This window comes from Rutidosis leptorrhynchoides, chromosome 10 (genome assembly GCF_046630445.1).
Source record: "Rutidosis leptorrhynchoides isolate AG116_Rl617_1_P2 chromosome 10, CSIRO_AGI_Rlap_v1, whole genome shotgun sequence".
Classification (NCBI taxonomy): domain Eukaryota; kingdom Viridiplantae; phylum Streptophyta; class Magnoliopsida; order Asterales; family Asteraceae; genus Rutidosis; species Rutidosis leptorrhynchoides.
The window spans coordinates 261,615,583-261,637,851 of record NC_092342.1 but is presented as its reverse complement, the minus strand read 5'-3'; positions in this window follow the sequence as shown (position 1 = coordinate 261,637,851).

Here is a 22,269-nt window from a genome sequence, read left to right as displayed (position 1 = left end):
CTTTTTCTTCCTTAAAACCGAAATATATCATCATCATATTACTTGTTTTGCTACTTGTTTGATTGTTTGTTGTTTGTTGTTGTTAAAGATCAAGTTTTCTAACTTGTATCTTCATGTAATCTTGGTTACTTTCATTTTTTGTTTGATGAAGAACCAAGAACAAGAATCTAAACTTGTTAGTTTATGGTTCTACACTTAAATGTTTTAAAGATCTAAAAGTTCATAAGCTTTATAATCATACTTGTGTTCATGTTTTGTAGACTTGAAGTTTACTTCCTTAAGATCCAAACTTTGATTTGAATCTTCTCAAGTATGAAACAAACATGAACATAATACTTGTAACTTTAGTTTATTTCTTTCTTTTGTAAGTACTTTAAAGTTGTAATATTGTTAATTTGGTCAAGTATTACTAGTTAAACTTGATCTCATATTTCTTGAAACTAAAGTTAACTTTATAAGTTCAATAACATGGAAGTATAACTTTCTAGTTATAACTTCATACACTTATGTTGGATCTAAGTTTCTATAACTTATGGTCTTCCAAATTTGTTGTAAACAAGAGCTATTGAGCTTATATACATTTTACAAGATAAAAATCTAAGTTTCATAACTTATGGTTTCATTAAAGTGAAGATCCAGGTTCTATAACTTAGGATCTAACTTAAGAACACTAGATCTAGACTTTCTAGTCTAGGATCTTTAAGATCTAACAAAGATCTAAGTTCTACAACTTAAGATCTTGTTTATTTAGTTTACTTTCAAGTTTGCAACTTAATATTACTATTAGAACTCATGTATGTGTCGGATCTAAGATCTTGATGTAACTTTGGTTCATCAAACTACTTACAACCCTTATTTGAGTTGTGCTACATATCTTAGACTTAAACTAGTGTTATGATGGTCAAAACTTGGTAAAAATGATGCAAACACATCAACGAGTTGTACACTTGAAACTATAAGCATCAAGGATGAGAACCGTGATGAGCATCAAGCACCAAGAACCCACCGGAGCAACTTACCTACTGTTTTTCGGGTCTGATCAATAACCTGGGCTACTGGAAAAGTTGATTTCCAGCTATTTCGGTTCGACCGTTTAGGCCTCGTCTTAATCCGAGTTACAGTTTAGGATTTATGGCCTTCCGAAAGTCACTACACCCTTTTAACGTTGTGCTTAAATTTCTGACCTACTCGCACCTAAACTGTCACCACGGTCAAACAAAGATGAGTTTGGTTCTGGAAATTGGTCAGCCTCTAGGGGACTCATATACGGAGCCATGTCCACTGGTCTCACCTCATTTCAGTTTGTATAGAGGTCGTGGAGACTGAATGAAGTGAGCCTTTATTTCAAACTCTATTCTTGATTGAAACTTACTTTACACTTTTTGATTAATGGTGAATGATGATGATACTTAAGACCTAATTTACATACTTTTAAACCTTTGGGAACGATTTACTGACTTATTAACTTTTGACTTAGGTTGAGGACCTTTCGGACCAACTACTTGCTTACTTTCCGGAATCAACTTTACTACTTTTCACTGTGAGTTATAGCATCCCGTTTTACTTTAACTATTTTGGGAACTGAGAATACATGTGCATTTTACGTTTTACATACTAGGCACGAGTACTTAAACTTTATATATGTGTGGGTTATACAATGGCATAAACTTTCCCCTTAGCTCGGTAATGTTTAGTCATTGGTCTTTGAACCGGTGAACGCGAATCTTAGATATGGATCTATAGGGTTTGACATCCCCACTCGGGCTAGTCGCGCTAGCATTTAACGGGTGTTTAATACTTCGTAAACTTACGCACTCGCCAAGTGTACTTTTAGAGGGTGTTATTTACGTTAAGTTAGTTACCAAGTGCCCATGGTTATACATATACTTTTCATACTGTTTTGAAACACTGAAATCTCGTGGCCTACCTTACATTACTGTTACATTAAACTATAGCTCACCAATCTTTGTGTTGATGTTTTTAAGTATGTTTTTCTCAGGTGCTTAAGAGGTTTGTTTGCTTCCGCTATTGTAGTCTTGCTGTAGACACCCGCTGCTTGTGTTAGAGATGTCTTCGCATGAAACGTTTATCTTGCATTCACAAACTTTATTATTTTTGAACAATGTATTCGTAACGACCATTGGGTCACGTACTATTATTAATTGCTTCTATTCATAGAAGCATACTTTCATTGTAAAACATTTGATGTTGGTTAAGACATCACCTTTTCTTGTGAATGCAAACTTCTTTTGAAATAGCATATAGTGTTTGACCTTGTAATGATCCTGTTGTTGATGATCTGTACACGTTGATTTTGTAGGGGGCATCATAGTACTATTCAATAGAAGTCAAAGACAAAGTTGAACAGGAAAGGACACGCGTCGGCAGCTGACAAGTGACCTTACAAGACCACATGGGAATGCAGAAGTTTAACGCATGTGCAGACATGTGTTATACTTTGTCAACGCCTAGGGAACACAACATCTATTTGTTTAAACGAATAGTGGTGCCAAACCAAATTGGGGTGTTCCTGCAAATAGCTACCAAAGAGGATAGAGGAGAGCACGCTCTCTGATGCAGTTGTCCCCACAAGTACTGACATCATATGTACCAGTGGACAATAGAACCATTACACGGTTAATAGGACTACTATAAATTGTTGTATCCACTATTGTAACAACTAGTGGTGTGGGTTTTGTTATTTAGAGTCCAAAACGTGTAATAGCTTTAAGTTTATCCTCATAGCTATACTTAGGTAAATCTGTATCAACCAACTATCATTCCGCCAAGGATAGGTGTAATTCTTTGTGATTTAATCAATAAAGAATAATAGTTGAAAAATTACCTTTGACTCTATTTACATTACATGTTTGAATACTAAACTGTGTTTAATTGGTTAGTTAATTAAAAGAAATTGTATTCAACCCCCCTACAATACTCCTGTTGTTATTCAAGGGACCAACAACTGGTATCAGAGCTTCAGTCTTGATAATTTAATATCTTGGATCTGGATTCTCTCATTGCTGCATACTCAAATACAGCTTACCTTGAAAATGGCTCATCCAATAGACCACCCAAATATGATGAAGATGAGTATGAAACTTGGAAGGCAAGGTTCATGCTTCACCTGGAGTCTATTGACCCACTTATGCCTGGTATTGCCACAGATGGTCCATTTGTCCCAACTGAGACTATTGATAGTATCTCAGCTACTGCTGACACTCCTGCCGTTCCTGGCAGAGAGGTTATTCTCACTCCAGCCAGATGGGATGCTGAGGATAAACGTCATGTTGGACTTGACCCTAAGATCAGAACTCTGTTAGCTATAACTTTACCTAACCACCTGTTCAAACTGATTAAGGGAAAGCTAAATGCTAAGCTTATGTTAGACTATTTAGATGTTACTTATGAAGGCATGGATGAGGTTAGGCAGAACAAGATTATTGCTTTGAAAAGAGAGTATGAAATGTTCTTTGCCTATAAGAATGAGACCCTTAAGAAAACCTTCATTAAGTTTAACTCCTTAGTTGCTGACCTGCTTACTTTAAAAATCACATATACTGATTTTGAACAAGTAAACAAATTCATTGACTCACTGCCAACTAAATGGAAACATGTCACTGACCCCTTAAGAACTACCCAGACCTTAAAGAACTTTAACATGTCCTCTCTTTATGGTACACTTTAGAACCATGGGAAGGAAGAAGCTAAACTTGAACTGAGTTTAATGGAAAACTTTAAGTCTGCCCCCACCACCTTAAAATCCTCAAAAACTGATGATACTGCTCTTATTGCTGCTGCTAAAAAGAAAGCTCAAAAAGCTTTACTGGTTCAAAAGTTGATGGCAGAAGATGAGTCAGCTGAAGATGAGGTGGATAGTGGTACTGGGTCTGAAGAAAGCAGTGATGATGAAGATGATGTGAAAGGGTTTACTGAGGGTATGGCTTTGCTGGCTAGGCAGTTCAAAAGGTTCAATCGTAATAGAACCAGCAAGCCATACAAAGGGAGTAAGAAACCAAGTGCTAGGTATATCAACAAATCAGTCAAGGGTCCTAAATCTGAGTGTTACAATGGTGGGAAGGTTGGACATTTTGCTACTGAATGCATGTCCAGGAAACCTTCAACATCATATGCTAACTCCTTCTCAAAAGCTGATAAGTACAAGAACAAGTACAAAGCCATGAAGGATCAGATGAAGGAAAGTGCAAAGGCTAATAAGAAGGGAAAGAAGCAGAAAATGTTCTAGTTGCTGAGCATCATGATTGGGATGAAACCGGCTCTTCTTCATCTTCTGACAGTGATACTGATGATGATGATGCTGGTTATGCTTCTGGTAAAAAGCTATGTTTGATGGCCAAGGAGGTCGAGGAGTATGATGAGGATGATAATGGTATTATATTTTTGGATGATATGAGGGAAGCTGATCGGAAGAAGGATTCACCTCAATGGAAATCTGAAATGCTGTATAAGGTTGGTGTTATGCGAGGTGTATATAAAATAGTTTATATTTTACTAGGAAAATACTATTAAATACAATACAATTTTACACAAGATATTTATTTATTTATAGAATGGATATACTTAAACCTTGCTACAACACTTATAGGCAGTGTACCTAATCGTACAGTAGTGTAGTTTTTAGTAAGTCCGGTTCGTTCCACAGGGAAATCTTTAAACAAAGCTCAACGCTATATTAGTTTACTTTTATAAAAATACAAACATATACATAAGTAATATTATTATTATAAAGGGGGGTTTTTACCGTTTAATGACCGGTTTGTCGATTTTAAAACTTTAGTCGCAGTTAAAACCTAATGTAAAATATTAAATAAATAAAAGACTTAATTTAAAGCGTAAAGTAAATAACGATAATGAAATTGCGAATAATAAAAGTGCGATAAAATAAACTTGCGATAATTAAAAAGTACGATAATTAAAAGTGCGATTAAATAACAATAAATAAAAGTGCGATAATTAGAAGTGCAATTAAATATAAAATAAAGGAAATTAAATATGAAATAAAAGAATTATGCTTAATTAAACTTCCGTAATCATGATGTTTGACGTGTTGATTTTAGTTTTATGCCCATGGGTTAATTGTCCTTTGTCCTGGATTATTTAATCTGTCCGTCTGGTTTTTGTCCATAACAGTCCATCAGTCATAAATATAAAGTGCGAGTGTCCTCGTCAAATTATTATTATACCCGAAGTTAAATATTCCAACTAATTGGGGATTCGAATTGTAACAAGGTTTTAATACTTTGTTTAATGAATACACCAGGTTATCGACTGCGTGTAATCCAAGGTTTTACTACTTTGTTAACAATTACACCAATTACCCTTGAATGTAATTTCACCCCTGTTTTAATTATTCTAGTGGCTATTAATCCATTCCCGTGTCCAGTTAAATGAACGATTATTCGTACATATAAATACCCCGCCCATCGTGTCCGATTGAGTGTATATGGTAATTTATAGGGACGCCCAATTGTAAATCTTTATATTAACATTAACAAACTTTCATTTAGTTAAACAAATATAAAGCCCATTAATAGCCCATAGTCTAATTTCCACAAGTGTCGTTCTTTTGTCCAAACCCCAATTATGGTACAAAGCCCAATTACCCAATTTTAGTAATTAGCCCAACATCATGATTACTTCGTTTTAAATAAGCATAATAATAACTTAGCTACGAGACATTAATGTAAAAAGGTTGAACATAACTTACAATGATTAAAAATAGCGTAGCGTTACACGGACAGAATTTCAACTTACACCCTTACAACATTCGCTAACATACCCTTATTATTAGAATTAAAATTAAAATTAAAATATAAATTATATATATATATATATATATATAAATTTTACGTATGATAAGAGAAGAAAAAGATATGAATTGTGATCAGAATTCGGTTGGCTTTATAGGGAATTTCGATTTTTGGGGCTCCGCGACTCGCGGTGAATTTTGCCTTCAATCTCCGCGAGTCGCGGAGATTACTTTTACAGCTCAGAGGAGTTTGGCTCTTTGTTTACCGACGGTTTATAATATATATATAATATATATATAATTAATATAATTAATTATATATTATATTATATTTATATACATAGTTAACTTGTAATTTTTAGTCCGTTGCGTCGAGCGTTAAGAGTTGACTCTAGTCCCGGTTCCGGATTTTCGAACGTCCTTGCGTACAATTTTATATTTTGTACTTTGCGTTTTGAATCTTGTACTCTTGTAATTTCGAGACGTTTCTTATCAATAATTGGAACCTCTTTGATTGTCTTTTGTACTTTTGAGCTTTTTGGTCGTTTGCGTCTTCAATTCGTCGAATCTGTCTTTTGTCTTCACCTTTTATTATTTAAACGAATATCACTTGTAAATAGAACAATTGCAACTAAAAGCTTGTCTTTCTTGAGGAATAATGCTATGAAATATATGTTCGTTTTTAGCATTATCAAATATTCCCACACTTGAGCGTTGCTTGTCCTCAAGCAATATCGTCTTGAAATACTAGAATCACTTCTTTATTCTTCACACTTTGTACATCAGTGATTTCTATACGGCGGTATAAACAATGGTAGTAACGATATGGTTTACAGTCCCACATGACTATAAAAATTTAGATCCATTAAGGAAATTGGATCTTTATGAAAACATTTGATCTTTTGAAAATTAAATCTAGTTTTTACCCTAGATAAGTTTTCCGGAATAACCCTTTACCGGTGTTTGCAAAATATTTTTGTGGGTTTGGTGGGTTTCAGATTTGAAAATTTTAGCTCAAAACTTGCTGTTTTGTGTCACCCACTTGCTAACCTTGTATTTGGAAAGCAACACGTCCAGTTTACTTGTCCCGTATATTACCTTTCGGTAAACTACCGTCCGGTTGTAAAGGAAAGCGTTGAACAAGCAACTGTTAAGGCAATGTCCCCTGACATGCTTTTGATTATGGTCTATAACGTGTCGGACGCAATTACTATCCTTGGTAGGAGCAATAGTAAAGCTCACCCTTATAATTTTTCGGTCTGGCACAAGGTCCTGTCTTTGACCACTATGCAACCACCGTTCTTACGGTTGACACCCGATTTAGTTCAAGTGACCTAATGAATTCCAGGTGAATTCCTAGGATTTTACGTTCAATGGTAATGAACGCATTGAAAATAGGGTTTTCAGAAAACAAATCGGTTTATAATTTTGATCAAAATATTTTCTCGTTTAAGCTCGAGTTTAGATATCATCGAATTCCATGAGTTTGTAATTCTCAATCTTTAAGGTCAATCTCTAGGATTGAGTAATATCAGTCTTAAAAGCTGATTTTTAATCTTTAAGGAGATTATCCTTTCTGGGGATCTGATTCATTAGTCTTATCCAGCTAATTTGCATGGTGCCCCCCATTGTACGAGATAAATCCTTCTCATGGTTAGGATAAATCTGACCACTTGGCGACCCTGTTTAATGCTGAGGTCCGTGGATTTCCTGCTGATTTTAGTGATGACTTTTCTAGATTTTTCGTCAACCTACAGCTGGTCTGGACGACAACTTCATGACCTAAATCAAGAAGCGCGTTTCTTTTTCGGAAGACTTTACTTCCTTTTGTGATGGAATTGATTCATCGTGTAGATCCATCTCTTCTTTTCTTTTATCGGGTAAAACAGTTTAGTTTAGTCCAAAGCAAAAGTATTTTCAGTTATTTGTTACAGATATATGTGACATATGTTTAAGATAACTTGGTAAATTTTCCCACACTTGGCTTTTATTTTCCTTTTTATCGTCATCTATTCCATTTTAAATGAATTTTAACATTTTAGTTTGTTTCTTAATTTATGTCCTTTCCGAGGTAACAATAATTTCGGTGTTAAAACCTAGTTTTATCGTTCATAAATATGTATAAACATGATTTTGAATTCATTTAATTGAAAATTTGGAAGAATTTTACTAGAATTGGGTAGTCAGTATATAAGACTAGGGCTGTTCTTTTTTATCAGAGAGCACTAGATTCTAATACAACTACTGCTTTACTAGTATTTTTAATGGTAACCAAGTGTTTAAGATAAAAATTTTAAAATCCGAAAGAATTTAACCCCTTCCCACACTTAAGATCTTGCAATGCCCTCATTTGCAAGAAATTAGTAACAATTTAAATTATTGAGGGTGATTAGTGTGAAAATGATTAAATTTTTACCAAAGTTTCCAATTATATTGGCGTTTGTTTGCTGAATGATAAATGGTGCACATCATTTGTTCATTCCGTCTTGTTGTTATTTCACATATATTTTGCATCTTGTCGTCAAAATTACTTGCTTTTGCTGAACTTAATGCCAGTCTTTGAAAATGCGTTGTTTTACCCTGTTGTGTACATAAGATAAACTGCAAACATATATACATATTTTTGAAGTTTGGTTTATTACCCCACATTCAAAAATTATTAAAATCTAAGAATAAAAGTTAGATAATTATAAAAATGATTACAATATTAACAAAAGTATTAAACGTATCAATAATTACAAATTACAAAATAATAAAAAATAATAAGTAAACTAAGGATGATATTGGTACCAATAGGGGTTCCAGGCATAACCATAAGTGCTATAGAATGCTTCGGCAGGGTCATACGTAGGATATGGTGGCTGCATCTCTATAGACCAAGGAGGGAAAATGGGTTTCGGTGTAGGAATATAGTTTCTACCTATATGTTGGCAATGAGCTATGATCTGGTTCTGATGAACTTGCCAATCTTCAAATGCTCTCTGTCTAGCATTTTCGTATTTCTGAGAAGCTATAAACCTATGCATTTCTTGCATCTCATTCCCCCCTCCTACATTACCTTGCTGCTGGTTTCTCTCCACTTGTGGATGTCTACCATGGTATCGTACTGCAGCGTTATTTCGCCTCTTCAAAACTTTCGCACCATGGTATACATTTAAACCTATAGTATCGCGGGGTTCCGGCTCTTCTAGTAATAATCCCCCCCGACTTATATCCACACCGAGATATTCACCAATCAAAGTAATAAAAATACCACCTCCTATTATGCTATGTGGTCGCATCCCCCGAACCATAGCTGATAAATAATAACCCACACAATATGGTATACTTACAGCGCTTTGTGGGTCTCGAATACACATATGGTAAAACAAATCTTGTTCATTTACTTTTTCTTTGTTCTTACCCCTTTGTGTAATCGAATTAGCTAAAAACCTATGTATCACTCTTAATTCGGCTCTATCTATATCCAAATAAGAGTAATTTCCCCCTTTGAAACGGTGATGGCTTGTCATTTGACTCCACACACCGTGTGTATCAAAATTCTCATCTATCTTTCTACCGTTTAGTATCAATCCTCTACAATCGGCAGACGCTAACTCCTCAGGCGTATATATACGTAAAGCCTGAGCCATGTCCAGTAAAGACATGTGGCGCATCGAACCGCCTAACAAAAATCTAATAAAAGAACGATCGGTTAAACTAGCTACCCGATCATTCAACTCTATACTACATAACAATTCTTCACACCATACTTTATATACAGGTCTACGTATGGTGAATAAACATATCCAGTCATTAAAAGAAGAATTACCATACCTCTGTACAAGTAATTTCCTAATTGGCCCGGCCAATTCTACATCTTCTAAGGGTCCCCATTCTATGACCCTTGGTACCTCAACAACCTTAGAATGAAGAGTATGCAAACCCCTTTGATATTTTGGATAATCTATCCAAAGTCTGTCAAATCTCAGGTTCGGGTGCAACTCTTCCAAATGCATATCGGAAAAGGTCATGACTGGATGAGGTACATCCTGCTTGTAGTAGTTATCCACCTCCTGTTGTTCTAAATTCTCAGCAGGAGCATTGCGGGCTTGGGATGAAGATTCACCCCTTTCATTCTGCAAAACACATCAAACACAAATTTTGTGCATCCAAATATGCATTAGTGTCAGCAAAATCATCAATCAAAATAATTACAATGACATTATCAATTTATATCAAACTTAAGCTCATTTTCATATTTTCATCAAATCTACACTTTTTCAAATAAGCATATACGAAAATGTTCGCCAAGTTCATAAGCATTCAACTCAAATAACATGTCAAAATAATCATTACTAGCAATTAAACAAGTCTCAAATGGCATTATCTTTCAAAAATCAAGTTCATGAATTTTAGACTTGAAAAAGTCCACTTTAATTCTCAAAATCATGTTTAGGCTCAAAGTTTGGATCATTTAACTACCTAGACATGTTACACTACTCAATTTAGCAACAATTCATGACAAAAATCGGCCATAACCTATTTATATCAAAAAGCCCCAAATTTGCTCAAGAACACAAACCCTAGATTACTCAAAATGTGAAGTTTAAGGCTTCTAATCATGTTAAACAGCATCAATCTAGGTTATACAAGCATAATACATAAACAATTTAAGCTTAATTACACTAAAAAGCATCAAAATCAAATTGGGGAAAAAATTGCTCAAGAACATCAAATTTCGGATTAAATGGTGTTTAGGTGTAGAAATTTACCGTTTTTCTTGAGTAATTCTTAGATAGCATCCTTCTCAACATGATTTTAGCAAAAAATTTGGTGATTAACGGTTAAAAATTGGGATTTTTGGGTTGTTTTTGGGTGGTTTTTCGTGGGTTTTGTTCGCAGTATTTTTGGGTTGAGGAGTATGAAACTGATCAGTTTGCAGCTCTTATTTTTTTTTTCTGTAATCCGGCTCCTCCGCGAGTCGCGGGGATTTACCCTCCAAACTCCGCGACTCGCGGAGTTTTTTTTTTTTTTTTTAATCATTAACTTATTAAAACAATTAAGTACTTAATTTTAAAATTTTGTTTCCCTTGTTATTTAGGACGAGGTCGTTTCAGATCGATGTCCTAGTCCGTCCTTCGACAAAATTTTAAAATTTGTCTTTTTGTAGCGATTGTTTTAAAAGCTAAGATTTTTGGGTTTTTTAATGTTTTTGGCATACTCTAATTCAATAAGATTAAAAATAATGATAATAAAAGTTCTCGTCCCTCCCTCAGGTAAAGCAATTTCGGTTCAAAGACCTAGTCTTCAACTTACGACGAATTTTAAAAATCATATTCTTAACTTAATGAGATAAAGTAAATTTTTGTTTTTAAATTCACACAACTTAAATATAAAATTCAAAATTATTATTAAAAATTCACACCAAACTTAAAATTTAAAATGCATAAAATTAAAAATTTATATTTTAAAAATTAAAAATTCACACCAAACTTAATTTAAAAATTTATAAATTCATACTAAACTTATATTAATTTTTCAAATATTTACAATTTTAAAAATATTGATATTACAAAGTTTACAATATTAATTTAAGATTTAAATATTAAATTTAAAAACATGGTAAAAATAAAATTAAAAATCTTTTTGTCTTTTTATCCCACTTTAATCAATCAAATATTATCAAAAATATGCGCCCCTCTTTTCGGTAAAGTAATTTCGGTTCCAAGACCTAATTTAACTCATGACGAATTTTTGAAATATTTTGGGTTGATTGATTAAAGATATTTATACCTTAAGAATAAACGTTAAATTTCGCAGTGATGTAATAAATTTTTGAATGATATCAATAATTTCGGTCGCCAAACCTAATTTTATTCAATACCAATTTAATACTTTTTAGCGAACAAATTAGCGTTTATTATCAAAAGGTTAAAAATAAAAATAAAAACTGTACAGACATACCTGTGAAATAGATTTCTTAGTTATATGATCTATCCCATTCATAAGATAGTCGGTTTAATTGGTTTTCCATGGCTACATAGGCGTAACCTCGAGCATTCAGTGTCTTTTCTTCTAAACATATGAACGGTCCGTCTCTGCATAAAGTAACAAATTCGGTATTTGAATAGGTTTGATTATTTGAACATTTACCTCCATGTGACCATTTTCCGCATTTATGACATCTTTCTAGGTGTCGTGCTCTTCTTTTCGCTGCGGATTTTGATTTTCCTTTACCAAATTGTAACTTATTATCTTCGCATCTGGATTCTTTTCTAACTCCGTCCATTCTTTCTCTGATTACTGATACTATTTCACTCGGGAGTATGTCATTATTACGTTTAGTGATCAAAGCGTGTAGCATTAGACCATGGTTTAGTTCACAGGCAGTCTTCATTTCGTAAAAACCTAAAAAAAAATAAAAATTCAGAATGGGGGGAGAAGACTAGTTCTTTAGGGTCTGCTAGGGAAAGACCATTCGGGTTCCATTTTCGAGAACTACACGAAAACAGACAATCTAACTCTAACAGAAATACATATTATCCTTTAAAGACTTGATTCTCCCCACACTTAGTTAGCTGTGGTGTCGAAATTGTGATTAACTTCGTTGTCGACTTCCATCGGACCATGTATGTAATGTTTAACTCTGTGACCATTAACTTTAAATTCAATCCCATTTGAATTTATTAATTCTATCGTTCCGTATGGGAAAACTCTTTTGACTATGAATGGTCCAGACCATCTTGATTTCAATTTTCCAGGAAATAGCTTGAATCGTGAATTGAAAAGAAGAACTCTGTCTCCTTCTTTAAATTCTTTTGAACTTCTGATTCTTTTATCATGCCATTTCTTCGTTCTTTCTTTATAGATTAACGAATTTTCGTATGCTTCATGTCTTAATTCTTCTAATTCGTTTAGTTGACTTAATCGTAGACGTCCGGCTTCATGTAAATCAAGATTACATGTCTTCAAAGCCCAAAATGCTTTGTGTTCAATTTCTACTGGAAGATGACATGCTTTTCCATAAACAAGTCTAAAAGGTGTGGTTCCAATTGGAGTTTTGTAGGCTGTTCTAAAAGCCCAGAGTGCATCCTCCAATTTAATGGACCATTCCTTCGGATTTGATCCTACGGTTTTCTCTAGAATACGTTTTAAAGCTCGATTGGTATTTTCAACTTGTCCACTTGTTTGTGGATGATATGCGGTGGAGATTTTATGAGTTACTCCATATCTTTTAAGAACTTTCTCAAGTTGATTATTACAGAAATGAGTACCCCGATCACTTATTAAAGCTTTCGGTGTTCCAAACCTTGCAAAAAGACGTTTTAAAAAGTTGACTACAACTCGTGCATCGTTAGTTGGGAGAGCTTGTGCTTCCGCCCATTTAGATACATAATCAATGGCTACGAGTATATATAGATTATTATGAGATTTTGGAAATGGACCCATAAAGTCAATACCCCAAATGTCAAATACTTCACATACTTGGATGACATTTTGTGGCATTTCATCACGTTGACTTATTTTTCCGGCCCTTTGACATGCATCACAGGATTTTCAAAGAAGGTGTGCGTCTTTGTAAATTGTAGGCCAATAGAATCCAGCTTCATAAACTTTTCTTGCTGTTAGTTGAGGCCCATAATGCCCTCCTGTTGGTCCTGTGTGACAATGGTTTAAAATTTTACTAGCTTCATCTCCAAATAGACATCGGCGTATTATTCCATCGGGACAACTTTTAAACAGATGTGGATCTTCCCAGAAATAGTGTTTTATATCACTGAAGAATTTCTTTCGTCTTTGGTACGATAATCCTTTTTCAAGGAATCCACAAACTAAGTAGTTTGCATAGTCTGCAAACCATGGGATTTCATTATAATCTATCTTCAATAGATATTCATCAGGAAGTTGTCTTGTATGGCCAATTCATTCAGAACTTCTAATTCGGGATTTTCAAGACGAGAAAGATGATCAGCGGCGAGATTTTCTGCTCCTCTTTTATCTCGGATTTCAATATCAAACTCTTGTAAGAGTAAGATCCAACGGATTAATCTTGGTTTAGCATCTTGTTTTGAAAATAGGTATCTAAGAGCAGAATGGTAGGTATAGACCACCGTTTTTGCTAGAACGAGATATGATCGAAATTTGTCAAAAGCAAAGACAATAGCAAGGAGTTCTTTTTCAGTAGTTGTATAGTTCGTTTGTGCTCCTTGTAATGTCTTACTAGCATAATATATAGGTTGAAATCGTTTTTCAATCCTTTGTCCTAAAACGGCTCCCATTGCAAAATCACTTGCATCGCACATTAGTTCAAATGGTAGATTCCAATTTGGTGTTATCATGATTGGTGCATTAGTGAGTTTCTCTTTAAAAATATTAAAAGATTTGATACACTCATCTGAAAAGATGAATGGAGCATCCTTTTCTAGGAGTTTATTCATAGGAGTGGCAATTTTAGAAAAATCTTTTATAAAACGTCGGTAAAAACCGGCATGCCCTAGAAAACTCCTAACTCCTCTAACATTGGTGGGATGTGGAAGTTTAGCAATTACATCTACTTTATCTCTATCCACTTCAATTCCTTCTTTTGAAATTTTATGTCCAAGAACGATGCCTTCTTTAACCATGAAATGGCATTTCTCCCAATTAAGTACTAGATTTGATTTTTCGCATCTAATTAGCATTCGTTCCAGATTAACTATACATGATTTAAATGTATCACCGAAGACTGAAAAGTCATCCATGAATACTTCCATGCATTCTTCTATCATGTCGTGAAAAATCGCCATCATACACCTTTGAAAGGTTGCAGGGGCGTTGCAAAGTCCAAATGGCATGCGTTTGTAAGCAAAAGTACCATAAGGGCACGTGAATGTGGTTTTCTCTTGGTCCTCGGGCGCTATTGGAATTTGAAAATATCCGGAAAATCCATCTAGAAAACAATAGTAACTATTTCCGGCTAATCTTTCCAACATTTGATCTATGAAAGGTAAGGGAAAGTGATCTTTTCTGGTGGCGTCATTTAATTTTCTATAATCAATACATACACGCCATCCTGTTACAGTCCTAGTAGGAATAAGCTCATTTTTCTCATTTGTAATGACAGTCATACCACCCTTCTTAGGCACGCATTGAACTGGGCTTACCCATGGACTATCAGAAATTGGATATATCAAACCTGCATCTAGCAGTTTAATAATCTCTTTCTTAACTACATCTTGCATATTAGGATTTAGTCTTCGTTGGCGTTGCACATACGTTTTATGACCTTCTTCCATAAAGATTTTATGTGTGCAATACGAAGGACTTATTCCTTTAATATCATGAATCTTCCATGCAATGGCTGGTTTATGAGCTTTCAACACAGAAATGAGTTGTGATTTCTCATTTTCAGTAAGAGAAGACGATATTATTACAGGTAATTCAGATTCACCATGTAAATAAGCGTATTCCAAATGGTTTGGAAGTGGCTTTAACTCTAATTTCGGAGGTTCTTCTATCGATGATTTATATCGATATCTGTCTTCTTCTTTTAGCATTTGAATTTCTTCTGTTGTTGGTTCATATCCATTAGCTATAAGTGTAGCTAACATTTCAGCTTCATCAATTGGTTCATTACCTTCTCCTAAAGAACATTCTCCTGTTCCTTGTAATTCTGGAAATTCTTCTAATAATTCTGCATGTGGCATCTATAGTTTGAATATAATAACATGTATCATCTGCAGATTGTGGTTGTTGCATTGCTCTATCAACTGAAAAGGTAACACTCTCATCCTCTATACTTAGGGTCAGTTTCTTACCGAACACGTCTATCATTGCTTTAGCCGTGTTTAAGAATGGTCTTCCTAATATGAGAGGAACTTGAGAATCTTCTTCCATGTCCAAAACAACAAAATCTACTGGAAATACTAAAGTACCAACTTTAACTAGCATGTTCTCCATTATCCCTCTAGGATATTTTATTGATCTATCGGCTAGTTGTATGCTTATTCTGGTTGGTTTCAATTCTCCAAGGTCTAGTTTAGCGTATAGTGAATACGGCATTAGATTTATACTAGCACCTAAGTCTGCCAATGCTTCTATTGAACTAAGACTACCCAGAAAACATGGAATTATGAAACTTCCTGGATCAGATAGTTTTTCTGGTATCTTATTCAACAGCACTGCTGAACAATTAGCATTCATAGTAACAGCCGAGAGTTCTTCCATTTTCTTTCTATTTGAGATTAGATCTTTCAAGAATTTAGCATATCTTGGCATTCCTGAAATCACATCAATGAAAGGAAGATTTACATTTATCTGTTTAAACATATCCAAGAATTTGGATTGCTCGGCTTCAAGTTTTTCTTTCTTCATTTTACTCGGGTAAGGAAGTGGTGGTTGGTATGGTTTAACATAAGGTTTATCCTTAACTGTGTTATTTTCATTAGCCTTTTCAACTACCGGTTCTTTTTCCTTATCTTGATCAGGTTGTGGTTCTTGTGGAGTAGGAATAGTTTCATCAGAAGTTACAGGTATTTCAGGTGGTTTAAGTGTTGTACCACTTCTTGTGGTAATGGCTTTAGCTGTTTCATTCCGGGGGTTAGCATTTGTATCGCTCGGTAAACTTCCCGGTTTTCTTTCACCTATTAACCTTGCTAGGTTACTCACTTCTTGTTCCAGATTTTGAATAGAAGCTTGTTGATTTCTAAATGCTTGAGCATTTTGTTCATTGGTTTGTTTCTGAGATGTGAAAAACTGCGTTTGAGTTTCAACTAGCTTCGTCATCATATCTTCTAAATTCGGTTTTTTATCATCGATTTGTTGTGGTGGTTTGTTTTGAAAATTCGGTCTTTGCTGATTATAAGTATTATTGGATACTTGTTGATTGCTAGGACCTTGTTGGTTGTTGTATGGAATATTTCTGTTATAATTTTGGTTTTGATTGTAAATCGGTCTTGGCGGTTGATAATTATTCTGATAATTATTTCCAGGCCTTTGGTTTATGTATGAAATATTCTCTCTTTGTTCCATTGTTAATTCAATACTGAGACAATCTTTTGTCAAATGTGGTCCTCCACACTGCTCACAACTAATTCGTATTGAGTGAATATCCTTAGTCATCTTTTCCATTCGTCTCTCCACAGCATCTATCTTTGCGGAAATGGAATCTAAGTCATGGCTAGAATCGGCTCTAGCTGCTTTAGATGATCTAATGATATCTTTTTCTTGGTGCCACTCATGTGAGTGGGAAGCAGTGTTATCAATAATTTTGTAAGCATCAGTTTCGGTTTTCTTCATAATAGAACCACCAGCTGCTATATCTATGTCTTTCCTTGTAGTGATGTCGCATCCTTGGTAGAATATTTGTACTATTTGACAGGTGTCTAAACCATGTTGCGGACATCCTCTTAATAACTTTCCATATCTTGTCCACGCCTCATATAGAGTTTCATTTGGTTTCTGTGTGAACGTAACAATTTCTGCTTGAAGTCTTACGGCTTTAGATGCAGGAAAGAATTGTTTAAGAAATTTGTCAACTAAAACGTCCCATGTATCAATCGCCCCTTCAGGTAATGATTCCAACCAATCTTTGGCTTCTCCCTTTAAAGTCCAGGGAAATAACATGAGATATATCTGTTCATCCTCCACTTCTCGGATTTTAAATAGTGTGCAGATCCTATTAAAGGTACTTAAATGTTCATTTGGATCTTCCTTCGGCGCACCACTAAATTGACATTGATTAGTCACCATGTGTAGAATTTGTCCTTTGATTTCATAATTTGGCGCATTAATGTCTGGATGAGTAATTGCGTGACCTTGGCCAGTGCGTTTAGCTCTCATTCGGTCTTCCATACTTAAAGGTTCCAGATTCTCCATAATTGAATTTGTTGAATCGGTATCACTAGATGATTCTGATTTAATGGTTCGTTCCTCAACAATCTCTGTTTGAATGATTGGTGGTTCCGGAGGAAAGTTTAGTGGTTCAGGATCTACGAACCGTTCCTGAATATTTTCCGGATTCTCAATTGTGAGGTTGGGTTCAAAAAATGGATTATCGGAAATTTGAACTGAAGTATTTGGTCTACTGGATGACGATTCTAAAGAAAAATCAACGGCGGTTATATTTGCTAAATGTCTTGATCTAGTTACAGGTGGTGAACGTACAAAAGGTGGTGAACGTCTTGCTCGGTGCATTCACTGAATATCCTATTAGTTTTTAAAAGGAAAGAAAAATTATAATAAGTTATCCAATCAATAGACTTTTCTGATTTTGCCCACGTTTCGAATAGCCAAAAGATGCAGCAGAGGGGCAGGATTCATTTGGTCTCAATATAATTGAGGACTGTTTGGCTCCAATAACCCGGTCCACATACAAATCCAACTATTACTACGAACCAGAAAATTTTGATGTCTATTAATTTAACCGCTTAAAATAAATTTTCGTAATTTTAAGAAAGTTTAGATAAGAAGTAGAATAAAAATCTATGTCCTAAAACTAGAATAGCGAGAAATAAGAAAGAAAAAGAGTTCGTCGCAAAAGGTCGAAAAAGAAAAAAAATGGTTGAAAAATAAAAGGTGACGGAAAAATAAAAGAAACTTATAAAAACTTAAAAATACTTTACTAACCTAACCTTATTACTACAACTAACTTAAAATTATAATCGCAAATTGAAATTACTAATTGGAATGATAATTGATACATAGTAAAAGGTGTCTAAAAATATTAAAGCTTACAGGAAAAACTAAATCCCAAATGGAAATAACTTAAAAAGAAACTAAAACTTAAAAAGGCGTCGCAAAATTCTAAAGTACCTAAATCTTAGTCTAAAGAAAAAGCACTTAAGGAATTCTACGGCAAAGCCTAAAAATCTAGGAGTAAAAATAACTATAGCAAAAACTAAGTTTAAAATTAAATATGAGCTAAAAATACAAATATTACGCTACAATGATTAAAAAGGGACAAAATATAAAAATATACAAAAAGTTGTAAAAAGTACAATTTTTATAAAAATATTATTTTTATATTATTTTTTTAATAAAACTATTAATTTTACAATTTAATTAAAACTAATTAATACTAAATACATAAATTAAATAAAAAGTAAATGTTAAAATAAAACTAATAATAATAATAATAATTATTAGGGTTAAATAATAATAATAATTAATTAATACCCGTAATTAATGCTGAATTAGGGCTTCTGTCGCCTGTCAGAGAAGCTCCGCGAGTTGCGGTATTTAAAACATCAAACCCCGCGAGTCGCGGGGTTCAGAATTTCAGATCTGGATCAGTTTGAAATTTTTAGGCGTTTCTTTTTTTTTTTTTTTTTATTTATTTTCTGTTTTTAATTTTTAAATATATAAAAGATATTAAAATAAAACTTATATTTTTATAAATTAAAATAAGAATAAAGAAACTTATAAAACTTAAATATTTTAAAAAAAATACTTATATTTTTGTTTTTCTTTTTATATTTTTGAATATTTAAAACGTATTTTTACAAAAACGAATTTTTAATAAAAGTAAACTAAAAATCTTTTTTTTTTTTTTATATTAGCGTTGCGCTTCCGGCGTTTAAGAGTGTCCCCGGCAGCGGCGCCAAAAATACTTGGTGTTATGCGAGGTGTATATAAAATAGTTTATATTTTACTAGGAAAATACTATTAAATACAATACAATTTTACACAAGATATTTATTTATTTATAGAATGGATATACTTAAACCTTGCTACAACACTTATAGGCAGTGTACCTAATCGTACAGTAGTGTAGTTTTTAGTAAGTCCGGTTCGTTCCACAGGGAAATCTTTAAACAAAGCTCAACGCTATATTAGTTTACTTTTATAAAAATACAAACATATACATAAGTAATATTATTATTATAAAGGGGGGTTTTTACCGTTTAATGACCGGTTTGTCGATTTTAAAACTTTAGTCGCAGTTAAAACCTAATGTAAAATATTAAATAAATAAAAGACTTAATTTAAAGCGTAAAGTAAATAACGATAATGAAATTGCGAATAATAAAAGTGCGATAAAATAAACTTGCGATAATTAAAAAGTACGATAATTAAAAGTGCGATTAAATAACAATAAATAAAAGTGCGATAATTAGAAGTGCAATTAAATATAAAATAAAGGAAATTAAATATGAAATAAAAGAATTATGCTTAATTAAACTTCCGTAATCATGATGTTTGACGTGTTGATTTTAGTTTTATGCCCATGGGTTAATTGTCCTTTGTCCTGGATTATTTAATCTGTCCATCTGGTTTTTGTCCATAACAGTCCATCAGTCAAAAATATAAAGTGCGAGTGTCCTCGTCAAATTATTATTATACCCGAAGTTAAATATTCCAACTAATTGGGGATTCGAATTGTAACAAGGTTTTAATACTTTGTTTAATGAATACACCAGGTTATCGACTGCGTGTAATCCAAGGTTTTACTACTTTGTTAACAATTACACCAATTACCCTTGAATGTAATTTCACCCCTGTTTTAATTATTCTAGTGGCTATTAATCCATTCCCGTGTCCGGTTAAATGAACGATTATTCGTACATATAAATACCCCGCCCATCGTGTCCGATTGAGTGTATATGGTAATTTATAGGGACGCCCAATTGTAAATCTTTATATTAACATTAACAAACTTTCATTTAGTTAAACAAATATAAAGCCCATTAATAGCCCATAGTCTAATTTCCACAAGTGTCGTTCTTTTGTCCAAACCCCAATTATGGTACAAAACCCAATTACCCAATTTTAGTAATTAGCCCAACATCATGATTACTTCGTTTTAAATAAGCATAATAATAACTTAGCTACGAGACATTAATGTAAAAAGGTTGAACATAACTTACAATGATTAAAAATAGCGTAGCGTTACACGGACAGAATTTCGACTTACACCCTTACAACATTCGCTAACATACCCTTATTATTAGAATTAAAATTAAAATTAAAATATAAATTATATATATATATATATAAATTTTACGTATGATAAGAGAAGAAAAAGATATGAATTGTGATCAGAATTCGGTTGGCTTTATAGGGAATTTCGATTTTTGGGGCTCTGCGACTCGCGGTGAATTTTGCCTTCAATCTTCGCGAGTCGCGGATATTACTTTTACAGCTCAGAGGAGTTTGGCTCTTTGTTTACCGACGGTTTATAATATATATATAATATATATATAATTAATATAATTAATTATATATTATATTATATTTATATACATAGTTAACTTGTAATTTTTAGTCCGTTGCGTCGATCGTTAAGAGTTGACTCTGGTCCCGGTTCCGGATTTTCGAACGTCCTTGCGTACAATTTTATATTTTGTACTTTGCGTTTTGAATCTTGTACTCTTGTAATTTCGAGACGTTTCTTATCAATAATTGGAACCTCTTTGATTGTCTTTTGTACTTTTGAGCTTTTTGGTCGTTTGCGTCTTCAATTCGTCGAATCTGTCTTTTGTCTTCACCTTTTATTATTTAAACGAATATCACTTGTAAATAGAACAATTGCAACTAAAAGCTTGTCTTTCTTGAGGAATAATGCTATGAAATATATGTTCGTTTTTAGCATTATCAAAGGTTGATAATTTTCGAACTTATACTGATGATGAAAAAGCTGAAATGTTTGACTACCTAAGAGTTGATTTATGTAGAGGCAGTAAACGTGAAGAATTTTTGAAAAATGATAACAAATCTTTAAATGATAAACTTAAAAGCAAAACTGATGAAATTAAGATCTTGAAGGATGAAATTTCAAAACTTGAAAAACAAAATTTCGCTTTAAAATCTCTTCACGTTGAGGCAGTAGATGTTAAGAACCAGCTAAACGACCTCAATAAGGTTGTTGCTTCATGGTGTACATCTGCTCAACGCACAGCTAAGTGTGTAAATGAGCAGGTGTCTGCCCAAGTTGAAGCTTTCTTTGATGGTGACTATGCTGCTGCTGCTCTCACAGAAGTTACTTACATGGACTCCATTCTTGAAACAGATCCTGAAGCTGTCTTGCCAAATACCTTTGCCAAGATAGTTAAGGGTAAAAAGGTTTTAACAAATAAGTTTGTCAGACCTACGGAGACCCTACCACCGTCCAGGAAAGAAATTTTGGAGGATGAATTAAAAGCCAAGGAAACCAGTACTTCAATTGAAGAAACTACTGATCCCTCATGCATTTACTATATGACTCTAAAGGAAAGACGCATTAAAAGGGAAATCACTGAAAACAATCAAAGAAAGTTAAAATCAATTGATTCCCCTTCGTGTTTAAATTCCACCAATGCTGAGCCAGCTGATGAAAATTGTACTGGTCAACCAGTAGCTGCTGACAAGCGAGCGAAACGCAATACTGGCAAGTCAAAGGCAGCAATCAAGATTCACAAGAATCGACAGGCATCAACTGATGGGTCAGTAACTTCCCACACTGACTCGTCGAACAAAGGTAAAGCAGTATACCATGATTATGGTACTGGTTCTAAAAGGAAAGCTGCCCTTAAGGGAAAAGCTAAAGTGAACCAAATTGT